The 21685-nt window shown below is 38.6% G+C and overlaps 1 long non-coding RNA gene across 10 annotated transcripts in view; it reads left to right on the top strand.

Annotated features, from left to right (window-relative positions):
* The window catches only part of LOC122356802, a 351371-nt gene that overhangs the window by 223367 nt on the left and 106319 nt on the right, over positions 1–21685 (top strand). For 9 of the 10 annotated variants that reach the window (XR_006252386.1, XR_006252383.1, XR_006252388.1 and 6 more), the window contains 2 exons: positions 15288–15406; positions 17850–18029. This is a non-coding gene — a long non-coding RNA (uncharacterized LOC122356802). Of the gene's footprint in view, positions 1–10959; positions 11136–15287; positions 15407–17849; positions 18030–21685 lie in introns of all 10 variants that reach the window. The other variant, XR_006252381.1, reaches the window with a different exon arrangement.

Here is a 21685-nt window from a genome sequence, read left to right as displayed (position 1 = left end):
CAAGGACTCTCTGTCTACACATCTGGCCCCCCTCTTCCCCCCCAACCCCCCTCGCGCTAGGAGAAAGAGAACGAAGCAAACAGGAGGGGGGACAGTAGGGTGTCCTGGGAGAGGCTGGTGGACAGGATGATGTATTTGGGAGAGTGGAGCAGCTGTCCTGTTGGGCCGGAGCGCAGAAGGGCTGTGGAAGCGTGGCCTCATAAAGAGAGGAGACTGGCCCCTGACATCCCAGCCTCTCTCGGATATAGAACAGAGACACACTGCCAAAAAAAGATACACATACTGTCTGCAGCTTGATTAAGTTACAGTAGAGGAGATGAGGGATATGGGAGAGTGTTTATTTTGCCTCGGTTTGCTCCTGCTCTTGCCAGAGCCCTGTCTTCTGCCTTACCGCAGGCTAATCTCTGCTGTATCTATCAGCCCTCTGCAATGCCAAGGTCAAAGGTCAGACAGCTTCATGGGTGGCAGGCTGGCTGAGGAGTGACAGTAAACCTCAAGACAAGATTATGTTATGTATCAAGACAAGATTATGTTGTCTGCGTAAACCCAGTTTAAATATGTATATATGGAAATCTTTTTTCACTGGTGGAGGTAAAAAATAAAGAAAATGATTCATTTTTAAATATTCAAAAGTCTGACTTCCAAATTTAGGGCTGTCAAATTACAAATGCAGTCAAATTAATTAATTTTATTCTCATTTATTAATCAAATGAATTATATCTATTCACATATCAGTATTGCTTTATATGTAATGCTTATTTATTGATCTGTTTACTATATTACATTGCGATCATCTAAACACATTACATTATTATTACAGATGAGTAAATTGGTGAATAGACATTAAAAGTTTGGGATTTTTATTTTATTTTATTAATGACTTTTTTTTTTTTTTTTTTTTTTTTTTTTTTTTGAAAGAATACCATAATATAACATAACATAATAATATATTAATAAAATAACGATTAATCATACTCAAAATAATGGTTTTCATTTAGATAATATATGTGTGTGTGTGTACTGTGTATATTTATGTATGTATAAATACACACACATACAGTATGTATTTAGCGATTCTTGTATTTTATATTACAAATAAATATATTTAATATATAAACATAACATATTTTTCTTAAATATATACATGCATGTGTTTGTATTTATATATCCATAATAAATATGCACAGTATACCCACATATAAAAGCAAAAACCTGTGATTATTTGCGATTAATCATTTGACAGCACTTATTGTGTTATTTTGTCAATAATTACATTTACACACAACCCAAGATTTTAATCTAAAGTGTTTGTTTTTGTGTCCAGAGCAAAACAGTCAGCTCTCTCTCCCCTGTCTGTGAACACTCTCTGTGTGCCAAGCAGAGGCACTGTGACATGCTCCCACAAGGCCTCTCATTAGAAACAGAGCTGTCTGGCAAGCTGGACCATAAACTTTAGAGAGGTCACCCCCCATCCTGTTCTTCTGCACTGTAAACAAGCAGAAAGGTTAGTACTGTATCTGTCTGACGCTGTCTTATCTCATTAGAAACAAAGGACACGGCGCTAAGTGCTCTGACAACAGCAGTCATAAAGCAGAGCTCTCCTGAAAACTCCCCCCAAGGTACTCTTTCCTTGTGACTTTGGGTTGGGGGTGTTTACTGCATGAGTTGCTTGTTTGTATGTGTGTGGGCTCATGTTTGTGTGTTTTGAGCACTGGTTTGGTCACAGTTTGTTTAACTAACTGCCTGACGCAATATAGTCCCGTAATGCGCCGTTTTAGTGGCATCGCACTGTACCTGTTCATTAATGCAAAAAATTGACTTATTAGGCATTTGCTACGTTATGCAAGTACAGTCACACTGACATTGACTCTCACTGAGTAGTGAAGTGTGATGATCCCTCTTTCTGTAATCACAAAAAGCCTTCACGATACTGATATGATGTGTTTTATTATGCTGCATGGCCCTATTTGACTAAATGCAATGGATTCCAAATTTCTCATGTATAAAAATTTCTTACAGTCACATTTTTATGCAAATGTTCCACCGTCTCTAATACAGTCACTGGTGTAGTTAACCCCTTTTTTATAGACTTTTTTTTTTTTCCCAGGACTGGCTTGTACTGATTCACTTAGCGCACAGAGACACGCACGCACACCATTGTACATGTCACTTCTTTTGTAAGGACTGCTCCTTTAAAGAATGTGGCTGTGCTAAGTTTCTCTCAGGTATAGATTCATTAGTTTTTGGCCTCCTGCTGCCTGTCTTCTGGTTTGCTGACTGCTAGTGGAAAAAGCCATTTAGCCCACTGAATGTCAAGGTTAGTGCGCGTTGTCCTTGTCATCAGTCTCCGCGGCAGAAGGTCAGGGATAAGCTTTCCTCAAATGGGCAGCGTCAAACAAAAGGGAGGCTGACTTAACTGGCCCAGAGAAAGAAGACCTTCTCTTTCAGTCGATAAACAATCCACTGGGCAAAAGCTCTCAGCAGCGTTAACCCCTGCACCGCTGGCCTTATAGTGACAGTCCGTGTGTGTACTGTATGTGTGCGAAGGCCACGGTAGTTGAAAAGCTTGCCAAGAACGGTAATGTTTCTCCACACTGAAGAGCAGACTTGATCAATGCACGCTTAATATATTCATCAGCCAAATGAAATAATCATCCTTGGAGGGGGGCTTTAATATAAATATGTAATCTTCGCTTAATTGGAGGGCTGTGAAAAGCAGATTCGGTTGCAGAAAACAGCAGGACGGAGAGCCGTGAATATATTTCCCTCTATCAGTTCGATCAGGTAGAGAGACATGTGTCCGCCACACCTCTATCTAAACAGACATGGAAATGTCATCTCCCGTGTGGTCCCGGCTAGCTCAGATCTCACTCAGCTCTGCAGGGAGACATAACATATCATCTTAACTGTCTCACAACAGCCAAAATGGCCAAAACCCATAAAAGGAGCTTCGGGCTGTCAAACAGGGTACATCACATGCTCTACTGGACCCTCGAACATCCAGTCAGGGCTTTCTTCCTGTTAGCAGAACACAACATATGTTATGTGCTGCTACAGCGGAGTTCAACAGCACTAGCAACGCAAAGGTCATGGTTTTGATTCTCGGGAAAGATGTGGAATGATAAAACGTATACCTTAAATGCACTACAAAGCTTTTGTTTTAACTGCAAGTTGACATGAACCGCACTCCAGCTTTTCATGCGGACTTACTGTTACGAACTATATTCCAGTGTCACAGATCAGGGTCCACACCAAAAGCATTTAAGTTGCTTTGAGTAAAATCTGCCAAATGTATTAAAATGTAAAAGATTTACATGAACACATATACAGTGTCTAGTGGCTGTTGACCTTTCTGACACTTACATTGAGCAATGTCTTTTGAAAAAAGAAGAAGAAAACCATTTCCTGGCACATCAAATGCTGAAAAGACTCCTGCTGCTTCTTTTAATGTTGTGACTAATCAAGGTCTGAACCAGCCCACAGACAAACACATAAACTGCCGTTTCCTTACATAAAAAACAAGTGGTTTATTTATTTCATTTTTTATGCATTTATTTATGCATTTATTTATTTTACCTCAAGAAGGAGGGAGCAGATGGTAATACAGCATAAATTTCACTTTGGTAGACCAGAGACCAAATGAACAGGTACCATGTAAAAACAAACAAATAAGTAAAACGATAATTATTTTGATCTCATTAAAATTTAAATATTATTTAAACAGGAGTTCACCCAAAAGAAAAAGAAAACCTGTCCAAACTGTTGCAATCATATTAAGCTTGACAGGATCTTTTTTTTTTTTTTTGTCTGTTTGTTTGTTTTGTTTTGTTTTTTGGTCTTTTACAAGATTTAAACGAATTTAATGGAATAAAGAAAGAAAAGAAAAATTGAAAAAGAACTCTTTTGCAATCAATATTAAATCGTTTCAAATTACATTTTTATTTAAAAATGTACACGCATTCACCCTTGTGTCTAATATTTCCTTGTCACAATTAGTTTAATTAGAATTACATTAATCACATAAAATCACATTTAATCAATTTTGTTTAACAAATCAGAAAACAGTTAACTGATAATAAATATGTGGCTCCTTACATCTTACCTCGCACTTTTTTATTAAAAAAACCTTTAACATCATACAGGCTTTTAACCTCAATTTCTAAGGTGGTTACGGCCCTGCATCCATCCTCTTTCTTTGTATGGCAAAAAGCAGCAGGAATGTTTGGCTAAATTGAGGGTGAATATATTTTAGTGTGACCTGCTCCTTTAAATGTTGCACAATTTAAAAACAGCAGTAACGTAACGATGAGCAGTTTAATAATACATCATCAGATTTCTTCCTGTTGTAGTCTCAGCGGTGTGGCTTGTCATTGTGCCCTTGGGAGGTCTTTGAACACACAGGCCGTGATAATCTCTGCTATCTCCGTGGCTTATTCTCCAGATCTCTCTAATGGCGCGACAGTGTCCACAGTGGCTGCAGTCATCTTAAACGGATGAAGGCAATTCCAGCGGCGGTCACGTAGTAGTGTATTCCCAGTGTCACCTTGTCATTTGGAGCCTGTTTGTGCAGTACTTCGAGTAAAACCGAGGGACGTGTGTGCGGTTCTCCGTGAAAGATCTCCTTTGCCCCCCTCCTCCGTCTTCGTCGCAAAGGTCTAAGCAAACACAACTTCGCCCTCCTTCATTAACCTTCCCCTGATCTCTCTCCATCCATAGAATCTCCCTCTCTTTCTCTCTGTCATACGCATTCACACTTTCTTTCGCTCGTCCCTCTCTTTAGCCTCTTACAAGGTTAATGTTTGCACAGATGAACTTAATTAAGGCTTTTTCAAATGACTTTGGCAGTTTGTGTGTTTTAGATTTTTAAGAGCAAGAAAGGATTATTATGCTTGAGGAGCAGGCCTAATGTAAAGCAGCGGAGCTGAACTTCTTGTCTAAAGCAGAGCGATGACATTTGTAAGTGTTCCCTGTCCTCTCAGTAGAATAGTCATTATCAAGAAAAACACTTTGCTATATTCTATATTACAAGTATCTTAATGATTAATGTCATTAGTTTCCAAAATAAGGTCTCTAACCACTTGTTTCATCAGTAAAATGACAATATCGAGAAATATTATCACAATTTAAAATAACTGTTTCATATTTTAAAGTGTTTTAAAATTGTATTTATTCCTGTAATGGCAAAGCTGAATTTTTAACAGCAATTGGCTTGTCTTTTGCATTACACAGTCCTTTAGAAAGCATTCTTAAATGCTGTTTTGGTGCATTAGAAGCGTTTCTTATTATTATCACCGATGCTGAAAACAGTTGCTGCTCATTGTTTGTATAGAATTTTTTTTTTTTTTATTATTATATATATTCTTAGATGACTGAAAAGTTCAAAAGAACAGCATTTACATGAAATAGAAATCATTTTGTCTTTACTTTTACTTTTGATTTGTTTTCTTGCACAACTGTGAGATGTTATTTCAAGCAAATTGTGAAGAAACTGTTTGGAATGTGAGCAGATTCAATTAATTGAATCATTGTGATTAATTCAGGTAAGTACAGATTTGTCACTTGTCGCTATATATGACAGGTTTTATATCTGAAGGTGTTATCAATATTATGGGCAAGGGAAATAAAAGACATGGAAGGTGGCATCTGGTAAATGCTGAACTGATTAATTATGTTCTGTTTGGTTGCTTGTTTTGTCCGTATTTAACATGTGTTGTAAATGTGTAAACGATGGCATCACAAATTTAGGAATTTGATTTAAAGATCATGTAATATTTACACTGTTAAAATAGGAAACAGGCATCAGTTTAAACACTACAACACAGAGGTCAATTAGTGCTATGAAAGAATGATCCTGGATCAAAAGCACATTCTCTCCATGCTTCATAATTTCCTTACAGGGTCTATGACCACACATGACCTCTCTGGGATGCCCGGCTGTTTCTGTCTCAGAGAAATGAACAGATAAATAACCCTGACCTTAATGATGACAAGGTTAGGCTGGGGTTGAATCATGTGAAAGGCCTCAGCACCAGTCACAAGGCAGATCAGAAAGCAACAGTCTCACCCTGGGGCCACCTCTGCATCTCTGAGCCTCTTTACAAAATGAGAACATCTCAGTGCTGTTTTCTCTTTTCCTGTCATGCCTTTCAGTTGACCTTTGACCTAGTTGATAAAGCGCTTTAGGGTGACAGGAGAAGCGCTTGTGTAACCAGCCTTCCCGGTCACCCGAGTTGCCACACACTGAAGTCTTGTTTAGTGCAGTTTCCGACTGTCTTTGAAGCCAGTACTGAATTAGATCATCTTGCTATATTATGTGGGTTTTTTAATCGTCTGTGACCCACCCGTGATAAATTCCTGCTGAAGTTACGGTATGTGTGTTGTGATCATTTCATGCTGAAGTGTCTTGTTCTAAAGAAACTCTGTATGGTGAATGCCTGAGCCACTGACCGTCTCTAATGGTTTGTTTGTGTTTATTGTTGTGGAAGTGAGCGGAGCCACTGGGTGATACATGCAAGAGGAGGTTAAATGTTCAGCCACTGGAACTGTGCATTAATTAGTGCACCCAGGTGCCACATCGCTCTGTGACTCATTCTTCCTGTCCCTCTCCAACACGTGACTGACCAGAGACTGTATCAACTCACCTTACTTCCCCTCTTATCTTGTCTTCTCTGTTCTGCTCTTATCCACCAAAGTTCACTGTACTTTACTCCAGGAGTTTTCGCTTGTTGTATGTATTATGGTCATATATCTAATTAATGTCTAAAGGCTGTTTACCGGTCTCTTCCACCAGGTGTTCTGTTTCTCCACGCAAAGGAGCTTTTAAAAGCCAAACGTTATCAATGAGTGTTATGATTTTAAAAACCCGCCACCTTGACATGAAGGCTTTTTGTTATGTTGTTTTAATCTAAATATACTGCTAACGTTAAATGGACATGGTAAAAAACCTTAAATTAAGATTAAGTAGGATTATATTTATTTGTTTTTGTTGTTGTTGTTTTTAACAAAACATTTAAATTGATCAGAAGTGTCTGTAAATATATTAATTGTTGCAAAAACTAAATTTGTTTTCAAAAAAAGCTGCCCTTTTTGAAATTTCTAGTCATCAAAGTATCCATTTATTTATTTGTTTAGAAGAATTAACAAGAAAGATGTTTCCTGAAGAGCAAACCAAAATTCAGCTTTGCTGCCACAGAAATAATTTACATTTAAAATATATTTACATATATTATGACAAGTTATCATGATATTTTTTTTTTTTACAATTATCAATAATTACTGGAGTTTTGAACATATGTCTTCTTTAAAAAAAAAATTAAAAATCTCACCAACTGAATGGTAGTGTATGAAGTATGTATAAAATGTATTTCTTTTACAACATACAGCAATTCTAAAAATCTCTTAATGGATAAATATGCTATTTAAAGTTATAGTGTACAGCCTTTACGAGCATCTACAGTATCCTGTTATTTGCTATGACTGATTACAAATTTAGTGTAGTTTGGGCTTTTTGCTTATGCTTTATCATGTCAGCTCTGGTAGGAAAATATGCTGGAACAGGCAGAGACAATGAACAGCGAGCAAATGATGTTTCTTTAAAGCGTCTGTTCTAGAGGGTAAAAGTGAGAATGTGGGAGGGAAGATTTTACCGATTTGTGTGTGTCTGTCTGCAAAGGAAGTGATGGAAGGGAACAGAATCCACTCATGTCAAAAAGGTGCAGAGACAATTTAAGATTTAAGTGATTTTTTTTTAACCCTCACATATTCAAAACCCGTAACAGCATCCTCCTGGCTCCCTCTTCCTAACTGTATATGCTCTTCTTCCACTACGTTATAAATTCCAGCAGAAAAGGCCACTTATTCTGTCATAAATCTCCTCTTTCCAGTTTCAAATTACGAAGATGTATTTGCAAAACGACTATGCCAAGTGCAGACAAAAAGGCAGGAGAAGGAAAGAAAAAAAACTCCCTGTCGACATAGTGCATATTGTGGGTGGTGTGTATCTGCATACACTCTTTTTTTTTTCCAGGCAGGGTGACGGTGTGCACCCGCAACAATGGCACTGACAGCTTCCGCACCCTGATCTCATCTGTTCCAGCCTGTGCACTCCACAGATACTATTTAACTTTCATTAAACAGTGTTTGATATCACCTCAGAGAAGAGACGCAAGCTGCGCAAATGCTCATCTGCTCCCCTTCATTCGATTTGATTCTTTTTTCCTCTCCCTGACTGTGCCTTGCTCACAGTCCTTGTCTTGTATTATCCATCTCATTCCTTCATTCGCGCACTTTCACACTCTTTCGCTCAACTGCTCATCTAAATCCCCTCTTTCCTCTGTCAGGCCTGTTCTGACTGACTAAATGGCAGACCTTTGAAGCTATGGTTAGATTTCTTCATGCCTTTGTACTTGTTTCATAGTGTTGAAACAGTGATTCATGTACGCCTCACACAGCCTCCATTAATTTCATGTAATGTAGCTTTTATCTCGCTAGCTGGGACAACGATCTCCAGCACTGTCTCTCGGGTCAGCATCTTGCTCACAGACTATTGCTTTCTCTTTCAGTTACCGGTTTCCTTCTTATTTTCATTTCTTTTTCTCTTTCTCACTCTGGGCCAGCCTGTGGGTTTGTGGGGCCTCAGGCCAGATCAGTGAAAGAATGGCCATAACATAATAACATCTATAGAACCTCTGCAACGTGATGAGTGGTTTTCTTCCTTTTAAGAGAAAGCACTAGAAATAATCGCAGTGTACATAAAGGTCTGTAAAAAGCTATTTCTTCTATATATGACCCTGAAAAAATTAGTTTCTTTGGAGTAACTTAAAGTAGTTAGGTTTGATTCAGTCATATTTCATATTAGGCAGAGCTCAGTAATTTTACTCTAATGGCAATGTATAGGTCCTTTTCGATGCAATTAAAGTGAAATAACTGAACATAAACATAGGAGCCTAATAAAAATGTTCATTTTATAAGAAAATGTCAAACATATATCGAGAGAGATAATTTATTTTATTTTATTTTAGGTTACTGGATAAATACATCAATAAATAAATAATGATAGAAATAAAGTGATATTATTAAAATTTTAAATAATATTTAAATGTTCTTATTATCATTATTGTAAACAGCTTATTTTGTGAAAACCATGATACTTTTTTTCAGTATTCATTTCTAAAAACAAAGTTAAAATAAACAGCATTTAGTTTTTAATTTATAATATTGTGTACGCTTTTACTGTCACTTTGACTCAATTGAATCCATCCTTGCTCAATAAAAGTTTTAATTTTTCAAGAAAAATAAAGAAATATCTTACTGACCCAATAATCTGAATGGTACTATATATAGCACCTGTAGAAAAGAACGGCCCTGTTTTTATTACTCTATCTTTCTTTCTCTCTCAGTTTCTTCTGTTTCTCTTCATAGGCGTATTTCTATTAGACATAGCAGCAACTTCAAATCTCAACTGGAAATGATGGGGAAAATGGTGGAGGTGTTAGATGTAGCCTCAGGGTGATTCTCTCTTATTTCTTTATTTCTGTCCTTTGCGCGGTTCTCCGGAGCAGGGCGACACAGATCTACTGATTGGTGGAGTTTGGATCAGAGCACAGGAAGAAGTCAAGCTAAGCAGTCACGAGCAAGAGAACATTCGGCTCCTCTCTCATCCGCCACATACTTGACCCACAGTAACTCCGCTTTGACGGAGCATCACAGCTTTTCTGTGTAAGACAGAGCCTAGTTTTAAGAAACTGTGATTATGAAAGACATCCAGTCGTAGATGTCCTTTCTCTCTCTTCCAGCTTTGTTGAAGAAGGCTGACGGAAGCTCGCTTCTGGTTACGTTTTGCGAACTGTCACTCTCCCCGAAGATAACACCCTTGCACGGAGGCTCAGAAATGCCAAGGTTCAAGTTTACAATTTAAAAGTTTAAATGCAGAACCACGGGTCACCGTGGGCCAAAGTAAAGGTCAATGCCATGACGACGGCTGTTGGATATTGTTCATTTGGCCCCTCGAGTTACACATTCTATCTTTATCTCGGCCGCTTCTCTGTCTAATTTCTGGCGTACTTAAACTGGAAGTCTATTTATGATTGTCAAAAAAACAATAATTTCATAGCACATCAAAACCCTAACCAGGTCTTAGCAATTTCTCAGATGAGTAATATGTTATTTGCAGAGAAAGCAATGCATGAGGGTGTTTCTGATTCTGTGTGTTCTTACGAGAAGCTGAGCCATAATTATGGAATAAGCAATTTGGCGTGATAGTCATACTGTGCGGTCTTCTGAGTGAGCATAGCAGGAGACACGAAGACACCTGTGTCCCAGCAGGGACTGGACCTCCTCTTCTCTCCCGTCCTCTCTTCAGAAATGACATGAAAACATCCCGATAAATCTGTTTCGTACATATATGTAATGATTAACTATCAGAGGCTCTGCTATCTGCAGCCAGGGAGGCTTTAAAAAAGCGAAGCATATTGGCTGCGCTCCGTGCCAAGGCGCATCCCTCTCCCCCTTCTCCCCCTTCTGGGCCTCTGACGCCGGGCTCGCTAGTAGTGCTCTTTCCCTGCAGGGGGCCCCGGAGCCGGGCTTGTCCTGACACCGCAAACATATGTAAGGACACCTGAGCTACGGCCTCCAGCCTCCCGCCACCAAGGGTTAATTTTCCACCCAGCCGTGCGGCAGCCAGACTTGGCCAAGTTTCCTGTCGCCCACAGTGCACCGCAAGCTGTGTTTGGGAGCCAGCAAACAACATTAATCCTGCCCCTATGACGGATCGCATATGCAAAATGTCCGCCACCCTACGCGTACACAGTCGGGCAGGTACGGGGGACAGGAAGAAAAGACGACGTAGTTGGACAGAAAGGCAGAGAGATTACGAGAGAGGAGGAGGAGGAGGGAGGCCAGAGACCGTACTTCATCACACCACTGGAAGTTTCAATCTTCCTTTTGTCTTTAACATTTCAGGTGCCGATGTGTGCGATGCCAGGAAAGGTCAGGAGATGATTTACTGAACATTTATGGAGGCTTTATCTTCAGTCCTTGTCACCAAGTCGGGCGATGCTTCATAGTGGGTCGCCAAACAGACGTGGAAAAAGAGAGAGCGTGACAACGCCACAACCTCTGAGTTCCGCAATGACACAGTAAGAAAACAAGAATGTGCTCTTTCATTAGCAAAGCACCGCTGAGAATAAACACTCTCATTTTTTTCTCCTCATCCCATTCCCTCTATCTCTAAGAGGGGGAGTGGAGTTCTGGTATAGGCGTTTCTCAACAGGGTTTCCTCTTTTGTGTGTCCATTATGAAACCTCAGCGTGAGAGCCATGTTCATGCGTCCGTGACTGTTCTACAGAATTGAACAATGTCGTCTAAAGTGCGACAAAGTGACACTTTGCCTAACTTTTCTTTCATGTCGTGTCCTGTATGGTAAGCAGCAGAGCCATGTGATAGAAATGACAAAGCAAATTCTGCTCTATGGATTTGGGAAATTTCAGTATCTATCTATATATCTATCTATCTATACATCCATCTATCCATTTATTTTTATTTATTTGTTTTATCTTATTTTGAGAGACATAAGCACTAAGCTTTAGTGTCATTCTGTGTTTTATGTCATTATGTCAGTTAATTTTAATTTGCATGTGACTAGAAGTGTTGATTTGAGTGGTTACGTCAATTTTCACCAGTTTATCCCATTTACAGTAGGTTTTCATTTTTGTAATATAGGCATCATTGTATTGATGGGTAATCTTTTTCTTTGCATAACGCCATCTCTCGTGCATTTGTGCTTTGCTTTAGGATCTCATTGAGACACAATGAGCATAAAAAGTAGAAAGAAATACTGCAGCTGGTGTTATTGTTGAAAAGTGTCACTACAAAAAACAATTTAAAGAAAATAAGCTTTAAAGGCCCACAATGATTTGATCGTTTATTGTATTTCTTCCATTTTTGTACTGTAGATTATTTTTTTATTTATTACTGTTTTTATCCATTGCATTCTCAGAGAAACCCTGCTGTTAAGCAGATAACAGTCTACAGTACTTTAGAAATGAAGGACGCTCGACCGACAGATTTCTCTCCTCAAGACTTTGTGCCTTTCTCTCCGTGTCTCATTTGTCCCACTCAGCATGCTTCATCATCTCGCCTTATCCGAACACCGCCCAGACGCAGCACGGTTTCTTCACGTTCTTCTTCTTTTACTTCTTTCTTTTAACTTGCTCCAGAAAACCAGTGTCAGAACACTTCGCTTTTTCTTTGGCCCACATTATTCATATTAGAAGTTGTCCTTGTGTTGTTTGTTGCGTTCATCCTTTTTGCAGATTTAATGCAAACCTTGATTGAGTTAAAGTTGTTTTATTACATAGTGTAAATAATTTTCTTTTTGCAGACTTGTATTCATCAGGTAACTCTTAATTCAAGGGCTTATTCAAAACTTGTTTTCTTGTCTTTCTGTTGCATTGACATCGCAAGGTCTTGCTAATGACAGCCTGTCATTGTGGTGGAATTGGCTTATTTAAATATTGAAAGTGTCTCTTTAAATGCAGTACGTATTTGAATTTAAGGGGAATCACAGAACCTTGAAAGATGGGGTAGAATAATTCTGTTCAAGCATTGCACAATCAATATAAGCCAGAGGCATGTAAAATATCATTACATGTACTTTGCATTTATTTTTGATTGTTTGTTATTATGCACAGTATGTAGGTTGCCAGGTCTAAGGTCACCAGAATTACAAAGTGAGTTTCCTTTCGTTCATGTGATGTTTGGCAGTGTGGTCAAAAGGCAAAGTTCGTAACATTTAGACTCGCGGTCCCAAAAGCTTGTCAGAATTTCCACAGGCCCATCCCAGAAGAGCCTGAAAAAGTATAACTACTGAAAACAGCATTATTTCAGAAACAACCAAGGGTGACAAGAGGTTTTCATTGCAGATTAAAAATCAATGATCTTTTCAGCTTGTGCCGGCAAGGGTTAGCGCTGCAGAGAAAGAAACGGCTTTCACAACAACCATTTGATTAACCTGGATGATTTTATGTGCTGATAGCGTCCACGGTGAGCAAATCATTATTAGATCTCATTTTCTGCACGGAGAAAACCAGTGAAGCTTAGCTCCACGGCGTGCCCTGTGCATTGAATTTCTGTCTTTGACTTAAATAGGAATGAAGATGAGAGGAGAAACGGTGCGAAAACTCGGCGTAGATGTGGCGAGCCGGAGAGAACGGGCTCTCTGCACGTGTGGTGCCAAAGGAGGGCAATGCCCGCTGTACCCTCAACGTTCGTGTTTGTGTGTGTGTGCAGCAGAGACAAAGGCAAGAGCCTCCTGCAGCAGAGGTTCTGTGAGTAATGGATCTGGAATACGCAATATCAACACACTCATCACTCCTCATCCTCCGTAGCCAAGGTCATCGAAAACCTCTGTATTACCTCTACATCTCACTCCTTCTCCGTCTTGCACTTTCGTTCTCGCTCCCTCTGTCAGGGTGGCCACATCGCCCTCTCACCCTGCCGAGAGCGGGCGGGCGAGCGAGTGAATGTGTCTCAGGGTTGCTGCTGCGAGCGCTTGATCTGAGAAGCAGAATGGATGGGAGTGTATTGTCAGACTGTCATTCAGCTGGTCTGCAGCAGCAGTAAGTCTTCACAAAATATTAAACTGCTTTCACCACATAAAAGCCGTCCTCTCATACTGCTGACATATGGCTTGAAAAGCCGCCTCTGGTTTGTTTTGGAGAGGTGGAAATTGAACACAACGGCTATTTGAAGTGGGTCGAGACGCTTTTCTGAAGCTGAATATACCAATGACAGTGTAGAAAGAAGAAAGCAAAAGCCTTGCTATTACAACCTGTGAGGTTTTGAACATTGCCAATGGAGGCGCGAGGGGAAGGGGATCGAGCTGAGACTTGCATGTGTGTCAAGTGGTGTGAAACCTCGAACATCGACCACCAGCTCTCACAAAAAGAGTAAAACATGGGCCGCTCTTCACAACTGGTGTTACAGTACAATCATCTTGGTATCAAGTCACAAGTGGAGATCTAGTTACCCTTGATACTGACGTATGTTCATTTGTTGATGTTGATTTTTTTTAAGCCCCCAAAACATGAGTGAAAAAAGCAAACCATTTTCTTTTCTTACTTGTACATTGCACATCAAGCCACTTTTATTTATAGTGCAATAACAAAGTGTCAAATTTTAAGTTAAAGTTGATTCACACATACATGTGCATTACATATTTTGATTTTAAACGCACAAATATAATTTAAATTAAATATTTATGTAATATTTTACATTCATTTATTCATGAATTCAGATACATATTCAATAATAATAAAAAAAAAATTAATTGTTTTTAATTAACAATAACAACTCGTCTGAAATAAAATGTAAAAAATATTTCGCACCCAGTTTACACTTGTTTTTAGTGCTGGCCACTCGTGAACGGATTACCTGTGATGGGCCTTAGGTGTAAATGAGGCCATGGAGGTATTCCAGCAAACTTCTGCCAGTTCTCCTCACCTCCTCTGTGCTCATTTTTATACTTACATGAAATCTACCCCACACCCTCCCGAGCAGTCCTGGCTCAGAGAGAGATAACAGTGGATTTGGTCCCGGCTGGGCCAACGATTTCCACATTGAAACTGCTATTCATATCAGAGAAGCTGCCTGAACATCAGGCAAGAGAAAAGGTGTGAAATAGCGCAACCAATCTGGAGAGTTCTGGGCAGACAGACAGTGTAAGACTGTCCAGGTGTCTTATAATATGAGGATTAGAGGTTTGCCAAGGATTGAGCAGCACAGGCCTGATATGAAAAGAGGGAGAGGGAGAGAGAGAGAGAGAAATAGAGAGAGACTTACTGAGGACTTCAGAGACATCAGAGGAACTGCCTGTGCTGGCAGAGTGCCACAACCAAGACCATCATTTTCAACCCCCAAATTAGAGAGGTGACCATCTGACAATAAAACAGCCTGTGGAGAAGAGAAAAAAGAGTCAGACTTCCATTATAAATATTAATCAAATGGAAGCCTTTCAGAGATGGCATTTCTCTGCAGCAAAAGATGTAGTACTTGCCTGTCAGGGCAGCAATGGAGGTCAGCATGGCCTTTCCCTTGAGTCAAACTTGATTTAGCCCTTTTTTGCCAGTATACAGTATTGAAAGTTTGGAACGGTAAGATAATAAATAAAAAATATAAATAAAATGGTAAATAGACAGAGAGAAAACAACTGAGAAAGGTGTATTATTCTTATACTGAGAAAGGGAAAATGCTAATGTTACATCCTTCTCTGTTCTATTGTTCTTCTGCAGGTCTTTAACCAGTCCAAGTCTTGGCAGGTACAGAACACTAAAGGACCATTTTATTTCTAAATGAGTCTGAATGGCGCACCACAAAGACTGGAAATGCTGCTGCCCTTTCATTTTAAATGGTACGTTGGCATTTAACATTACACATGTCAGCAGAACTTCACTCTCCATTTATGGCTTCTTAATGTATGTGTATTTGTTCACAGCCACTTATGATATTAGCTGTTGTCGTCTGCAGTGAAAAGGGACATTTAACATGCAGATATGAAAAAAAAAAAAAAACTTGTGATCATAAATGAATTTACAAACTACATTTAAAAACTCCCACCTTTTTATATAGCCTCCTCCACTTCCTGTAGCACAAATAATTGTCTTTTACTCACAAAAATAAAAAAACTATATGTATGTGTGTACGTGCTGCATAATATTACATCTCTGTAATTCTTTTTTATTTATTTATTTTTTTGGCCATTTGTATATGTGCTTTTAAGGGAATATAAATTTGTAAGCATTTAATCAGTTGCTATAAATAAGGTTGTCATATATAAATGTGTTTATATAATGCATCAATAATTGACATAATGCCAGCTTGAATTTAATTGTTAAAAATAGTTAAAAAAAAACATTACAAGCTCAGGGTTATGAAAAGTGCTTCTTAGGAAGACAGTTAAATGCCTATATTAATATAAATATCCACTTTTAAATCATGTTTTTAACATTTTAACAATTATATGTGTGTGTGTGTGTGTGTGTGTGTGTGTGTGTGTGTGTGTGTGTGTGTGTGTGTTTGTCAAAGGGTTGTTGTTTATAAAAATTTACTTTTAAATAGGTCTATGAGGGATACAAATGTATGTTATGTATTGTCTTATGTATGTCTTTCTTTTTGCCATATATGTCTACACTTGACAATGCTCCCCTCCCTCAAACTCTCTCTCCCATTCTCCTTCTTTTTCTGTCCTCCCATTATGAATAATGAACTTGTCCTCCTATGATCAGGCCTATTGGGGATTTCCGCTGCGTGTGTCAGGGCCTGTCTAATGGATTGCTGTATGCTAATTTGGCTAGAGGATGATGGGCAGTTCTCTGCTGGGGTCACCGGTGAAATAAAAGAGCCCTTTGTGCGAGTCTGAGCCATGTGCCTCTGACAGACCGGCACAGACCTTGAGAGTCTTCCTTTATACTTGTGCACAGCTACTGGAGAAGGAAGAACAATGGGAAACAACAGGCTATGTCACTATTGATTTAAGAAGGGATGTGTGTCTTGGTGTCCTAGACCCCCGTAAACTCCTTCAAAGTGTGTTGTAGGTAACCGTCAGCCGTTGAACTCTTAGATGGTTTTGGATAAGCCGCTTCCATCCTCTGCAACCTAGAATCAGTCTCACTGGCCCCTTTCCAGCCCTCAGTCCATCAGCCATTAGACCATTAATGAAGTAACCTCACATTGTTATTGACTGGCTTGTCAGTAGCCCTGCCTGAGTCCTTAATAGGAGCCATTGGTCTTAAGTTAAAAAAGGACTGAAGGAGGTAGAGGAGGCCATGCACAGCATCTCAAGTGCCCTGCAGAGGTGAGCAGCTGCCAGCCCATGCAAATGATCTGGAGGAGACGAGCTGCTGTCTGGACGAATGAAAAATTCTGCCATTCAGCCATGGGATCAGTACAAACAGAACTCATTAAGTGTGGTGGGCCTTTGCATAAAAATCTGTACAGCAAAGGTTAAAGAGTTAAAAAGTCAAAGATGTTTTTACAGCAAGTACTGTTTCTATCATCTTAAAGAGTTTAACCATTAAAATGACAACTGTGTCATTATTTATTCACTAATCCAAACCTGTGTAGTAAAAAAAAGAAAAAAGAAAAATATATTACAAAATATATTTAAGTCGGAGAGTTAAACTAATGAAATGCATCTGATTTATATCTAAATCACTCAGACTGATTTTCTGAACTTATTCATTGACAAATAATTTGTTTATGAAATGAATGTTGTCACAGTACTGTGTCATGCCACAAGAACAGCTACAGTGAATATCAAGGTTGTACAAATCACATGGATAATATAATGTATAATAATATAATATCATGATTTTATTCAGCAATGATGTATTAAAAATGACAGTAAAGACATTTATTTAAATGGATATATATATAACCATGCAGAATATTCTTAAGAAATTTTACTTTTATGTTCTAGCTGCAGTCCATAACTTTTGGTGCTCTAGTGGCTAATAAACCATTCTTTCTTCTTGTAACTGAAATTACTTCTTTCTGTTTCTGTCTATGTGGCGAATCACGCAGATACCTCAGCAGTACCTACCCAAACTTGTCTAAATAGTCATAATATAAACAATTATTATAGGTCTACTGTATTGATTCAGTACAAGCCAAAAACACAGTTTTGGATAATGAATTCATGGTGTATACTTGCTTATTATATACATTTTGTACATTCTGAACACAAAAAAAGTTGCGGATTGCAGCTTTAAGAAAGAAAGTTATGTGTGTCAAATGGCACATGGGTAAGTAAATGATAATTTTTTTCTCAAGCATGTCTCTTTTTTTCATTTCAGGCTATCGGGTTCATCCAGCACATAAAGCCCATCACAGAAAATGAATATAAGCGGTTGGAGAAGAGACTGGAGATGTGAACTGTCCCTCTGGAACGGGCTGCCATTAAGTTTACTAAAAATGTCTGATGGTTTCGCCCAGACAGTTAGGAGAGCTGTGTCTGAACGGGATCCAGATCTCTGGTATGTGGTGCAGTAATGACAGAGAAATGTTGTCATAATTATTGTAATTTCCTTTGATTTAGAAAGTTGGTGTAGTTTTAATTGAGCGGACAAATTTAGCTGTTTTGGACAGCCAAGTTCATGAATGTTCTTCTTCTCTCTTTTTTTTTTGACATACTTCATCCAGTAACAAAACTAATCAAGATGATTTTTCTTTCTTTCTTTCTTTCTTTCTTTCTTTCTCTTTCTTTCTTTCTTTCTTTCTTTCTTTCTTTCTTTCTTTCTTTCCTTCCTTCCTTCCTTCCTGACACGTTACTAATGCTGTAAGTCATACTTTTATACGATGTCTGCTAGCTTACTCCGAAAATGTATATTCAGTGAAAATGTATCTTCCAGTGATTATGCATGAAGATAAATTTCAACCCAAACTCAGCCCAGCATTTCATTCTCTTGGGTATCATTTGGATCGTGGCTTTAAAACATTTCCAGTGCTCCTGAGGAATAGGAATGTATCAGTAAAATGAGATAGTTAGCATGTATTTCTTATTACGGATGATTTGTATGGCCATCTGTCTGTTATGACTGAACCTCTAGCATATCACAATGCCATCAAAACCTCGTTTTCTGACCGTACTCATGTAAACATACAAAATTGAATTGAGTTGGTTCCAATCAGAATGTCAGATGAATGAGTTGCTTGTGTTTTGATGCCCTGCAAAGGGGACAAACAGTTACCATAGTCGTATTTACAAAATCAGATATTCTGTGTGAATTTACGCATGTATATTGATAGCTTCCAGTTCTCTTGGCTCTTTCAGTATTGATGAATGGCGGTGGGTGTGGTGTGATGGCTCATGTGTGGTCATAATTCGTGATAAGTTGAGCATTCTGGCTGCCTTTATGGCACTTGTGGGCTCGAATTGAAAGGAATAAGAGGGTGTTTTAAGGCAGAGTGGATTTTCAGTCTTATCCTGACTAATAGACTTGTGTAATATTACTCAACATTCATTCAGCTCTAACTGAAACATTGCACAATAACATGCCTGGAAGCAAGATTTAATAATTGCATTTGGGTTTTGTGATTTGAATGTTGTTTTATGAAAGCGTATTGCTTTTGCAGATGCCTAGATATGGTTTGAAAATGCACGAAAGCCTCAACAGACTGATTGATGTTTTAGATTTGAATCTCACTTTTTTTCACCCTTATTTGACCCCTAATCATTAAGCAAGATTTGGTGTAAGATTATACCAAAAGATGATAGTGAAATGCAATCTAAATGGGAAAAGTTTCGTATAAGGTTAGCTTTGTGTGTGTTTTTCCCTCCAATAGTTTTGTGTTTGTAACTCAGCTGACTGACAGACTGTAACTCAAACTCTGTCCTTTTCTGACAAAGCTGTCTGTTTAAGTGCTGGTTAAAGAAAACCTTACTGTTGAAAGAACAAAAGGACTTATGTTCTAAAGTTTCTCCTTCTAAGCTCAGCTTGTAATTGTATTCTTCATATTTCCTTGTAATTGTTTGCTGTGGCACATGAGGTTAAGTTGGCACTTTTTGATTTCCCAACTGTTAGAATACTGTTCGATGTGTTAGACATAGAGAAACAAACTATGGCCCTCGATTTGGATCAAATTTATTCAGTTAAGTTTATTCAGTTAACCAACCATTTTTTGTACTAAATGAATATGTACAATTGCCAGCTCTGCACTATACTAACTTCCCTGTACGCACATGAATAGTGTGTAGGTTTACCTGTCATTCTCAAAGTCCATTTCCTTAGCTTATCACTGTGCTACAGTGGAGCTGTGCTGAGGACCGACAGCGTGGAGGCCTGAGGGCTGTGTGTATCTACAGCAGCTCATTCACCCCTTAGTTGCCCGAATGAGAAATGTGCATTTCTCCCAGCACTGACAACAAACCACGAATGCATGTCCCCAACAAAATAAAGCTCCCTCGCTCAGTCAAGAAAAAGACAGTAGGGGTAGTTCTCTCTCTTTGTGTGTGTATGCGTGTACGTGTGTGTATTTAAGAAGCTCTCTCTCCTTATTTTCTTCTCCCAAGGTTACGGTCATCTTTTTATACTGCATTATAAAAGGGTTCAGCCTGATGGAGGTGTTCAGTGTTATTTTGTAATTAGAATGTAATCCTCCTCTCATTGCACACACTCATTGGTAGACGCTCCCTGCATGCAATTGGAATAATGCGAATAATAGCTGTGTGTTTCAAAGTACCTTCTTTACCGGAAACAAACTGTAAAGAAACGCATAAATATTCCTGTCTGATTGTCCTCCGATCCACCGTATTATCGAAGGTGCTAAAGGGTGATTCTTAGTATAAAGGGTTAGTTTGATTACAGCCTCAGCTTTGTTTGCGTACAGCCTGCCTTGCTAATGAAACAGCTTCAGATTGCAACAAAAGTCTGGCGTGCTATAATTTTTAGTGGTCTAGTCCTAAAATAAAAAGTAGCAAACAAATAATAGAAAAAAAAGGAAATGCAGCAAAAGTCCACTGAAAAAATGGGTAAATAAATAAATATATAAAATGTGAGAAAAGTTGAAGACAGAAGGGACATGAGAAGGTAAAAAAGAAAAAGGTTAGTTGGGTGGCCTTTATAGATCTGTATGTCTGTTGAGGGGATCAGCAGGCAGCGGCTGATGAACTTCACTTTCTATTAGTGGCCATGGTAGGGATGTTCTCTTCCTACCGATCAATAGGCTGAAGGACAAGAGTGTCAGAAAAATGAGAGACCCTTCTCTTTCTTGGCAGGGCGGTCTCAGAACGGACGGCGAGGCACTGAGTGCCAGAGACCCTTAGTCCCTCTGGAGTGGCTTTGAGTGAGGGAGCCATTTTGGGCGGGGGTGGGAGGAACTCACATCATCCGATGTCCTTCTGTTAACAGTTTGAAAAGGATAACTCTAGCAGAAGGACTTCACAAAAGCTTTTCTGAATGGTTGGAGGTTGTTTTGTTTCATCTCTCGACTGCACTAAACAACAGTAACAAATGAACACAGCTAGGTACTTGTAGCAACTCTTTCTTAAAAGAATGTTTCTTGTTTAATACAATTTCAGTCAGTGGTGTTTATTGACTGTATGCTATATTGCTTTCGTACAATTGTTCATAGCCTATAATGATAGCCTAAAGATGATATGAAGTAACCTAATATTAATATAAATGAAAACATGTTCCTGAGCAAATCATGGGTTTTAAACAAATTGATTCAGTTTGATTGAATGAATGATGCAATGACTCACCCATTATTACTGTGGCTGCATCGTAAAACACTTTCCTACTATATGGTAAGTTAAAATCAATATCCAAAAACAGTAATTTTGTAAATCATATTCAGAACTAAATATATTCCTGAATGAATCAAGAGTTTTAAATAAATTGATTCAGTTTGATTGAATGAATGATACAATGACCCATTGTTACTGTGGCTGCGTCCAAAATCGTACACTTTCCTACTATATAGTAAGTAAAAATCAGTATGCGAAAATAATAATTTTCAAAAATCATATTCAAAAATAACATGACCTACTGGTGAAAAATGATATGATATGAAATGATAACAGGACAAATGTAGTAAATCATATTACATGCATAATAAATACTATATACTTACTCAGAGTACATGATTTTGGATTGGGACAGTGACTTTTTTGTTACTAAATGAATCAGTG

The sequence above is a fragment of the Puntigrus tetrazona genome, chromosome 13 (assembly GCF_018831695.1).
Source record: "Puntigrus tetrazona isolate hp1 chromosome 13, ASM1883169v1, whole genome shotgun sequence".
Lineage (NCBI taxonomy): Eukaryota > Metazoa > Chordata > Actinopteri > Cypriniformes > Cyprinidae > Puntigrus > Puntigrus tetrazona.
Note: the sequence above shows the minus strand (reverse complement) of the source record. Positions and strands in the feature narration are given on the sequence as shown.